Below are 10697 nucleotides of genomic sequence, written 5' to 3'. Positions count from 1 at the left end.
TTCACTCTGCTTTGTTCAGAGCAGAGCTGACATACGTTCTCTCTAAATGAACGTGCTGTTGATAAATATGAGGAAGGCACCATTATTACTCATCTTCTTATTAAAACTTAGAAAGCTGAGACTTAGAGAAGCTAAATAACTGGCCCAAGGTCAGATGGCTTGCAAGTGACACAGCCAGAGCCAGAACATGAACCCAGGACTTCTGACTAAATTATACCCTTTTCTCAACTGCACCAAGATTTCCTGCCAGCCAGGAAATTGAGCAGGTAGTTTTCCATTCTCAGACCACACTGGCTGCCGCAGACTGGAGTTCTGTCTCTGTTCACCCTTCTCTCATTCTCATTTCCGAAAGCATTTCTCCAACTAAGAGTCAGCAGCCATGGTGAGAATCTTCAGGGAATGAGAGTTTCTGAGATAGCCCTGATGGAGGAAGCCAACTGGATTCCAAAGCTGACATGAGACCTCCCGGGCTCAAACCATCTGCTCGGATTGCATCTCTTGTTCTGGCTGGATGGTCATTTGGGGAAAATCTGTGCTCTGAAATGATCTAATTGTAGAGAGGCCTGGAATCCACCAGGAGGGGACATTTTGTATGCCCTGTTGCAGGGCATTAGGAGGTCTGTCACTCCTTTTTGTCTCATGATACTAGCTGATCCATGATCTCACTTGCTTCTTAAAAACCCCAAATATTTGGGCTCCCTGGAAAGTCCCTAAGAACAACAACAATCACAGCTCTCAAGCTTTGTAGGACGGCAAAAGCTTAGTGTAGTTTCCAACAAAAGTGAATCATTAAATGCGTATAACAATGTCTGAATTGCTATTTCTTTACAAGAATTTTAGGTTTTTAATCACTTTATTAAGGTATGATTTATATACCATAATATCCATCCATTGTAAGTGTACATTTCAATGTTTTTTTTTTTTTAATTTTAGTAAGCTTTTAGTTTGCAGCCATCACCACAATCCAGTTTGGGAACATTTCCGTCCTCCCAGAAGATTCCCTCACACTCCTTTGGAGTTAATCACCACTCCCACGTCAGCCTCTCATCTCCTTTCTGTCTCTGTTAATTTGCCTTTTCTGAATATTTTGTGTAAATTGACTTTCATGTAAATTAACAGTATAATAGGTAGTGTTAAGTGTCTTCTGGCTTCTTTTCCTTGGCATAATGATTGTGACATGAATCTATGTTGCAGAATATATCAGAGGCTCATCTCCTTATGTTGCTACGTAGTACTCCGTTGTATGGATATACCACATCTTCTTTATCCATTTCACCAGTTGATGAAAATCTGGATCATTTCCAGTTTGGGAGTATAATGATTAACGGTGCTAAGAACATTTATGTACATGTCTGTACATGTAAATAGATTCCTAGGTGTAGAATTGGCTGAGTTATAAGTTTTTTCTTTTTAATATTTTTAAAAAACACCACACTGTTTTACAAAGTGGCTAAACCATTTTACGTTACTACCAGAAAGGTAGGAGGGTTCCAGTTTCTCCACATCCTTGCTGATATTTGTTATTGTCTGTTTTTTTTTTTAATAGCCATTCTGGTGGGTGTGTTGTGATATCTCATTGTGGTTTGAATTTGCATTTCCCTGATAACTAATGACGTTGAGTACATTTTCATATGCTTATTAGCCATTCATTTATCTTCTTTTTTGAAATGTCTATTTAAATAATTTGTCGGTTTTTTTCTTTCAAATTGGGTTGCTTGCCTTCTTGTTGAGTTGAAGAGTTCTTTATATATTCTGCATACAAGTCCTTTATCAGATATGTGATTTGCAAAATTTTCTCTCAGTTTATGGCTTGCCTTCTCATTTTCTTAGTGGTAGCTTTTGAAGCACGAAAGTTTTTAATTTTGGTGACATTCAACATATCAGTTTTTTAGTGGATTATACTCTTGGCATTGTATCTGAAAACTTTTTGCCCAGCCCAAGGTCATGAAGACTTTTTCCTATGTTTCTTCTGCAAGTTTTGTAGGTTTTGCTTTAACATTTAGGTCTATGGATCATTTTCAGCTAATTTTGGTGTATAGTGTGACTTAAGGCTCTAAGTTCAGTTTTTGTTTTTGTTTTTTGCATATGGCTATTCAATTGTCCCAGGACCATTTGTTGAAAAGACTACTTTTTGCCTTATTGAATTATCTTAGCATCTTTGTAAAAGATCAATTGACCATAAATTTCAAAACTCTCGGTTCTGTTCCATTGATCCATATTTCTATCCTTGTGCCAACACTACACCATCTTGATTACTGTAGCTTTATAGTAAGTTTTGAAATTAGGTATGTAAGTCCTCCAATTTTGTTCTTCTGTTTCAAAATTGCTTTGGTTATTCTAGGTCCTTTGCATTTCCGTACACATTTTAGGATCAACTTATCAATTTCTACCAAAAGAACCTGCTAGGACTTTGATAGGGATTACACTGAAGTTATAGATCAATTTGGGGGGAATTGCCATCTTGATAATTTTGAATCTTGCAGTCTATGAAATGTCTCTCCATTTATTTAGATCTTCTTTAATTTCTCTCCACAATGTTTTCCAGCTTTCTGTGTACAAGTCTTATACTTCTTTTGTTAAATTTATTGCTAAGTGCATTCTTTTTGATGCTGTTGTGAATGGAATTGTTTTCTTAATTTCATTTTCAGCTTGTTTACTGCTAGTATACAGAAATATCTAGTTTTGTACATTGATCTTATATCCTGTAACCAAATCAAACTCATTTATTACTTCCACTACTTCTTTTTTGGTTTTTTTTTGTGGACGCCCTGGGATTTTCTATAGCCAGCATATGTACTCTGCAAATAAAGAAAGATTTGCTTCCCCCTTTCCAATTTGGATGCTTTCAATTTCCTGTCTCTCTCCTCCCCCTCCCACTCTTTTTCCCTAATGAAGTGCCAGAATCTCCAGTATGCTGCTGTATAGGAGGTGGAAGCAGCCATCTTTACCTTTTCTCCTAAAGAGAAACCATTCACCATTAAGTGTGATGTCAGCTATGGGTTTTTCACAGATGCCCTTTATGAACTTGAGGAAGTTTCCTTCTATTCCTAGTGTCTTGAGAGTTTTTGAACATGATGGTTGATAGATATTTTCAAGTGCTTTTTCTTAATTTATTGAGATGATCATGTAATTTTTAGCCTTTATTCTATTAACATGGTGAGTTAGCAAAACCCTCTTTTACACCTCCTGCGTAGGGAAAAACCCAATCTTTCATTCCCGAGTTTCTCCTGTGTTTCTCCTTTACTACTCACACTACACCACACTCACACAGAACACTTCACTTCTGGTCACCAAATGGGTGTGGCTTTTTCTCACACCAAGAAATTCTCTGTGACACCAGCTGGATGTCCTACAATTTAACTCAATTTTGACACTGTCTACCTGGAGATAGTATCAGATCCCATAAGGTAAGGGCTCAGTCCTATGAGGCTGCCCCCAACTTCAGATGCCAGTCGCGAATAGTAGGTCACCAGGACACCTACAACTTCTGTCCGATTTGGTTACAAATCAGAGGTTCCCATGGCCTCCTCAGTTTCAATTAATTTGCTAGAGCATTTCCCAGAACCTAGGGAAACACTTACTTACATTTACTAGTTTATTAAAGGATATGATGAAGGACACAGAGGAACGGCCATATGAAGAGACACATAGGCTGAGATCTGGGAGGGTCCCAAGAGCAGGAGCTTCTGTCGTCGTGGAGTTGGGGTGCGTCACCCTCCCGGTATGGGTGTGTTCACCAACCTAGAAGCTCTCTGAACCCCATTCTTTTTGGATTTTTACTGAGGCTTCATCATGTAGATGTGATGGACCAGCAACTCCATTTCCAGCCCCTCTACCCTCTCTAGAGAACTTGAAGGTGGGGTTGGTAATTCCAAGCCTCAAGTCGTGGCTTGGTCTTTCTGATGAGTCACTTCATTAGAACAACAGATGCTCCTAGTGCTCTTATCATTTAGGAAATTACAAGGGTTTTAGGAGCTCTGAGCCAGGAACTGGGGGCAGAGACCAAGATACATATTTTCTATTATCTCACACATGGTTAATTACAGTAATTGATTTTGAGATTTTAAACCAACCTTTGTATTTAATAATAAATCCCGCTTTATCATGATGGATTTGGCTTGCTAATATTTTATCAAGTAGTTTGCATCTATGCATATATTCATCTTAATTTGTTTTGTTTTGTTTTCTTTTGATGTCTTTCTTTTTGTTTCTTGTGATGTCTTTATCTGGCTTTGACATCGAGGTAGCCTCTTTCAGAAAATAAGTTAGGAAGTGGCCCTTTCTTTTCTATTTTCTGAAAGAGTGTGAGAAAGATTGGTATAATTTCTTCTTTAAATGTTGGAAAGAAGTCAACAGTGAAGCCATCTGGGGCTTTTCTTTGTGGGAAGATATTTTGTTACTGAATCAATTTTTGTACTTGTTATAGATCTATCCATATTTCTTATTTCTTCTTGAGTCAGTTTTGTTAATTTGTGTCTTTCTAGGACTTTTCCATTTTATCTAAGTGGTCTAATTTGTTGCATAATATTGTTCAAAATATTCACTTGAAAGTCTTCAATTTCTGGAAGATTTCTAGTGAAGATCTCATTTTCCTATCCTGATTTTGGTAATTTTTCTTTTCTCTCTTTTTATCTTGGGCAATCTAGATAGAAAGTTGTCAATTTTGTTGATCTTTTCAAAGAATAGTCTTCATTTAATTGATTTTTCTCTATCATTTTTGTTTTTTATTTCATTCGTTTCTGTTTTTATCTTTCTTTATTCATTTGTTATGCTTCATTGGGATTAATTTGCTCTTATTTTTATAATTTCTTAAGGTGGAAGCTTTGATTATTTATTTGAGAACTCTGTTCTTTCTGCCACAGGCATTTAGAGCTGTAAATTTCCTTCCAAGTATTGCTGAGCGGCATCCCATAAAATTTTGACATGCTGTGATTTCATTTCAGTTCAACTCAAAATATTCTAAAGTTTACTTTGTGATTTCTTCTTTAACCCAAAGGTTATTTAGAAATATGTTGCCTAATTTCTAAATACTTGAGGATTTCTCAGATTTCTGTCTGCTGTCAATTTCTAACGTAATTCCATTTTGGTCAAAGTGCCTATATTGAATGTTTTTATCCTTTTAAAATTTACTAAGACTTGTTTTATGGCCTAGCATATTCTAAATAATGTGTATTCTGAAATTGTTGGGTGGCATGCTTAATATATGTCAATTAAATTGAGTTGGTTAATAGAATTATTCAATTCTTCTATGTCCTTGCTGATTTTCTGTCCAAGTTATTTTCAATTATTGAGGGGGGTTACTTAAATCTCCAACTGTTATTGTATTTTTCCTTTAAATTTTGTTAATTTTTTAAACATTTTTGAGGAACAATTCACAAATATAATTGTATATATTTAAAGTACACAATGTGATGTTTTGAGATACATATACATTTTTTTCTTCACATATTTTGACACTCTGTTGTTAGGTAAATATCCTTTATAATTTGTATATCTTCCTGTTACATTGACTCTTTTATCATTATAAAACGTATGTCTTAAGTAACACTTCTTGTCATAAAGTCTGTTTTTCTGACATGAACAGAGCCACTACAGCTCTTTTATAGTTGAAGTTTGTCCATGGTTTATCTTTTCCAATCTTTTTACTTTTAGCCTATTTGTATCTTGGAATCTAAGGTGTGCTTTTTGTAGAGCATATAGTTAATCTTGCCGTTTTATCTGGTCGGACAATCTCTGCCTTTTGATTGGGTCGTGTAGACAACTAACATTTAATGTAATAGCTAAGAGGGTTAGATTACATTTGCCGTTTTGCCATTTGTTGTCTATATATCCCCTATCTTTTTGTTCTACTACTTTTCCTTTACTGCTTTCTTTTGTGTTAAATAAATATGTTTAGTGAATCTTTTAAAATGATCTGTTGATTTTTAGCTGTATGCTTTGAAGTTATTTTCTTAGTAGTTGCTCTAGGGATCACAATACATAGCAAATCACAATCTATGTTATCTGCATACTAGTTTAATCTGGTAAAATATGGAAACATTGTTGCAGTATGGCTCCATCCCCACACCTCTTTGTGCTGTTATTGTGATATAGATTGTCATATAGTCATGTTATAAACACAACAATACAATGTTATAATTATTGCTTTTTACAATCCTGTATACTTTAAAGAAGGTAAGGTACGAGAAAAAGTACATTCTCCTATGTGCTTCTGCAATCTGTGGCAATGTCATTCTGGTCGAAGCATATGAAGAAAAGCCCGCCTTGGTGGTCTAGTGATTAAGATTCAGCACTCTCACCACTACATTCTGGGTTCATTTTCTGGTCAAGGAATCACTCATCTGTTGATTGTCATACTGTGATGGCTTCATGTTGCTGTGATGCTGAAAGCTATGGCACCAGTATTTCAAATACCAGCAGAGTCAACCATGGTGGACAGGTTTCAGTGGAGCTTCCAGACTAGACAGATTAGGAAGAAGGACCTGGCCACACACTTCTGAAAAATGGGCCATGAAAACCCTGTGAATAGCAACTGAGATTTGTCTGATATAGCACCTGAAGGTGAGAGGATGGCGCAAAAAGACCAAGCAGGGTTCTGCTCTGCTGCACTCAGGCTCACTAGGAGTCAGAATTCACTTGACTGCACCACCACCAACAACAAAAATATGAAGAAAATCTGGCTTTCCACAAATGTGGAATTGGAAAAGAGAGAATTATTTTAAGAGCCTTTTCAGATAATTGTGGATAGTCTCTGACACCAGTCCAAAACTTGACAAGTCGCAATTTTTTAAAGATCAGTTGCAATGTGAAATCTGTAAACAAATCAATGAACTTTCCATACTCTGTTGTATTAATAGCCACTGGGTTTTGAGTGGCTCTTTTACTCGTGCTTTATTTTGTAGCATCAAACATGGGTCACTTGGAAAACGTTCTACAGATTTACCAAACGCTCACACAGTTTTTTGTACAATGTCAAAGAATCAGATTCACCAGTATCATCACCAATTCATTATAAAAACCTTTAAGTTTGGGAAGCTGTTCAGCTCAGGGCAGTGGATGTATGTTTCCTGAAATTTTAATTTTTCCCTGAAAGCTCAAATTTTACCATTTGTTAATAAATAAAATCATTTTATAAATGACACGATCACTTTATTAATTTTCAAGAAATGCTTGCCAAATGTCCACATCTGAATAATGATAGTATGTCTATAAGTTGTTCTTTCAAGAAAAAATGGTGTTCCATGAAAAATGTGCTGAGTTCAGCTTGCAAATCAAACAATTCCACATGTGCTTTTTCTTGAATAATCATCACATTTCAATGTATATCAGAAGTGCTTTATGTGCACTTCCGATCTCTTCACATAGAATATTAAAAAGATGTATTCTCACGGGTTGAGATTTCATAAAAATAAAACTTTTTATGACTTCATCAAGGACATTCTTAAGTAAAACTGGCATGTCTTCTTTTATATTACTGTGAATGATTGGCAGTGAAGAATTCCATATTTAATAGTACAACTTGTTATCAGTTCCTTGATTCACGATCAGGAATACTGTTGCTTTTGGACATTAGTGAAGATATCAACGCAGTGAAAAAGGGCAAATGTATCATTATGAAAATAGTTTTTACCTCGTGAATCCACGGAAAGTTCTCAGGAAGTGGAAGGTGAGAGGATGGCCCTAGGAGTCAGAAATGATGCAATGGCACTAACAACAAATAGATAGAGAGCTAGAGATATATGGATTCATAGATATAATTACTATACACACACTACATATTATACGTATGTATGTGCCTCTAGAAGGGATATATGAATATTTTATAATATTAAAACATTAATATCATAATTTTTTAAATATTAGGTGTTTTTAATATTACAAAATGAGTATCATGCTGTCTGTATTCTTCTGAGATAGATATACACACTTTTATATATATATATATATATATATACACTTTAGATAGATATATATACACACTTTTTCCTTTCTTTCCTTCTTTTTTTTTTTGGTGAGGAAGATTAGCCCTGAGCTAGCATCTGTTGCCAGTCTTCCTCTTTTTGCTTGAAGAAGATTGTCACTGAGCTAACATCTGTGCCAATCTGCCTCTATTTTATGTGGGGCACCTCCACAGTGTAGCTTGATGAGCAGTGTGTAGGTCTGTGTTGGGGACCCAAACCTGTGAACCCCAGGCTGCCAAAGTGGAGCACACGAAGTTAACCATTATGCCACTGGGTTGGCCTGCTGATATATATACATTTAATTAACTTTACATTGCTAAAGTTCATCCATATTGTTGCATATAGCTGATTATTATATAATTGTGTGAATATGCATCAATTTAGTCATCTAGTTCTCAATTATTGGGCATTTGTTTTTGTAAGATTTTTGCTCTTCTGAATAGTCCTACTATAAACTTTCTTGTAATTGCTGCCTTGTATATGTTGTAAACATATAAATGTTTACATGTGCAAGAGTTTCTGCAATGCCTTCCATCCCCCAAGATGGCCACATTCTAACTCCCAGAACCTGTGAATATGTTAGGTTACATGACAAAAGGTAATTAAGTTTGTAGATGGAATTAAGTTGCTAATCAGCTGACCTTGAAATGGGGAGATTACCTAAATGGACCCAATGTCATCAGAAGGGTCCTTGTAAGTGGAAGACAGAGGCGGAAAGAGAACCAGAAAAATGGCAGCTTGAGAAGAACTCAGCCCGACGAGGCTGACTTTGAAGATGGAGGAAACGGGCTATAACCAAGGAGGCAGAAGGCTTCTAGGAGTTAGAAAAGGCAAGGAAATGGAGCCTCCCTACAGCCTCCAGAAAAAATTCACCTCTGCCAACACCAATTTTAGCTAAGTGAGACCCAGAACTGTAGGATAATCAATTTGTGTTGTTTTATGTCACTAGGTTTGTGGCAATTTGTTATAGCAGCCATAGGAAGCTACTATAGGTTTCTACTTAGCAGCAGAGTGCCCGTCATAAGGTAATTATGTCCATCTTTAGTAGACACAGCCAAAGCAGTTTCCAAAAGGCTTGTACCAATTTGTCCTCTCAATAGAGAGTATGAGAGTTCCTGTCCACATTCTGTCAACACTCAGTGTTACCAATATTTTCGATGTCATCCCTTCTAGAAGGCTTAGAGTTATCTCACCACAGTTTTAATTTGCATTTCTTAGGTAATTAAGGAGCAAAGAACATTTTATATATGTTTATTGGCTATTTAAAGATCCTCTTTTTTTGAAGTGTTTATTCAAGACTTGTGCTCAGGGGGCTGGCTCCGTGGCCGAGTGGTTAAGTTCGCGTGCTCTGCTGTGGTGGCCCAGGGTTCGGATCCTGGGCATGGACATGGCACTGCTCGTCAGGTCACGTTGAGGCGGTGTCCCACATCCCACAACTAGAAGGACCTGCAACTAAGATATACAACTCTGTACGGGGGGTTGGGGGGGGGGTGTTGGGGAGATAAAGCAGAAAAAAAAAAAAGACTTGTGCTCATTTATTTATTGATGGTCCTTTTTCTTATTGATCTGTTGAAGTTTTAAATAAATTCTCAAATTAATAGCTTTATTAGTTATAGGTGTTGCAAATATCTTCTCCCACTCTTGGAACTGTGGCTTCTGGTTAACAGATACTCTTAATTTTAATGTTACAGTTAGTGCTATAAATCCACACAGAGCTCCCCAGTTCTGGAGGATTTACGGTGAGGGAATTCTATGGAGGTCATCAGTATTCACAGCTCAGGAAGTCAGGGACTGGTGGCCTGGGAAAGTGGAAAGGAGAACACCCTTTACCTCCAGAGAGTAGGCTGGAGGGGAAGAGTACCATGATATGGTGCCTTTCTTTCCCCTCTGACATGGCTATTTAACTAGCAGGGGCATTGTTTAGATACACATAAATTTTGTGGATGATATTGGACTTATATATGTGGAAAAATAAGTGCTGGCTCAGGAATGAAAAGAAGACTTTGAACTCTGGGGAGATTATTACAAAGAGGGGGAGCCTGCTGAAAACCGTGGATGCCTACCCCAACCAGCTGGAGTTCAATTCTGACTCAGGTCCTCTTCAGAAGGAAAGCAACAGCATTCCCAGATGTGACTGTTCAAAGTTCCAGTGCCTTATCCACCTTCCTCAAACAGAGGAATGACTAAATAGAGAATATAAATTATTAATACACAGCCTTGTAGGCAAAGAGAGAAGATCATAATAGTTCTCAAGAGAAATAAGTAGGAAAAGATGTTCCATCATTTTTTCATTTAAGAGTTAAAGGCTGAGCTGGTTAGAGCTAACCTGAATTCAGAAATAAACAACAAAAACAAAGATGTGGAAACAGCCAAACAGCATGAGTAAAATATAGCATTTTATATAGATAGATTGATTGGTAGATATAGATATAAATATATAGAGACAGAAAACAATAAATAAAACAAAAAAAATGTATTGGATGTACTCTAGGCAATAGAAAACTTAGCTGTTTTATTTTATTATCTTTACCCAAAGAAATTAAAGAAAAGTTGACTTCATAATACATGAGTTCAAAAAAGGAGAAAAAGAAATGAAAAGGAAACTGTTGGAGATATATGAAGAAAATTCAGTAGAATTGATGTAATTAAAACCAAATTAGAATCAGCAAAACAAAAACTAGCATCTTGGAAGTGAAAAGGAGGGCTGATGTAAGGTAAGCATGCACTATGCAGATG

This window comes from Equus asinus, chromosome 3 (genome assembly GCF_041296235.1).
Source record: "Equus asinus isolate D_3611 breed Donkey chromosome 3, EquAss-T2T_v2, whole genome shotgun sequence".
NCBI lineage: Eukaryota > Metazoa > Chordata > Mammalia > Perissodactyla > Equidae > Equus > Equus asinus.
Note: the sequence above shows the minus strand (reverse complement) of the source record.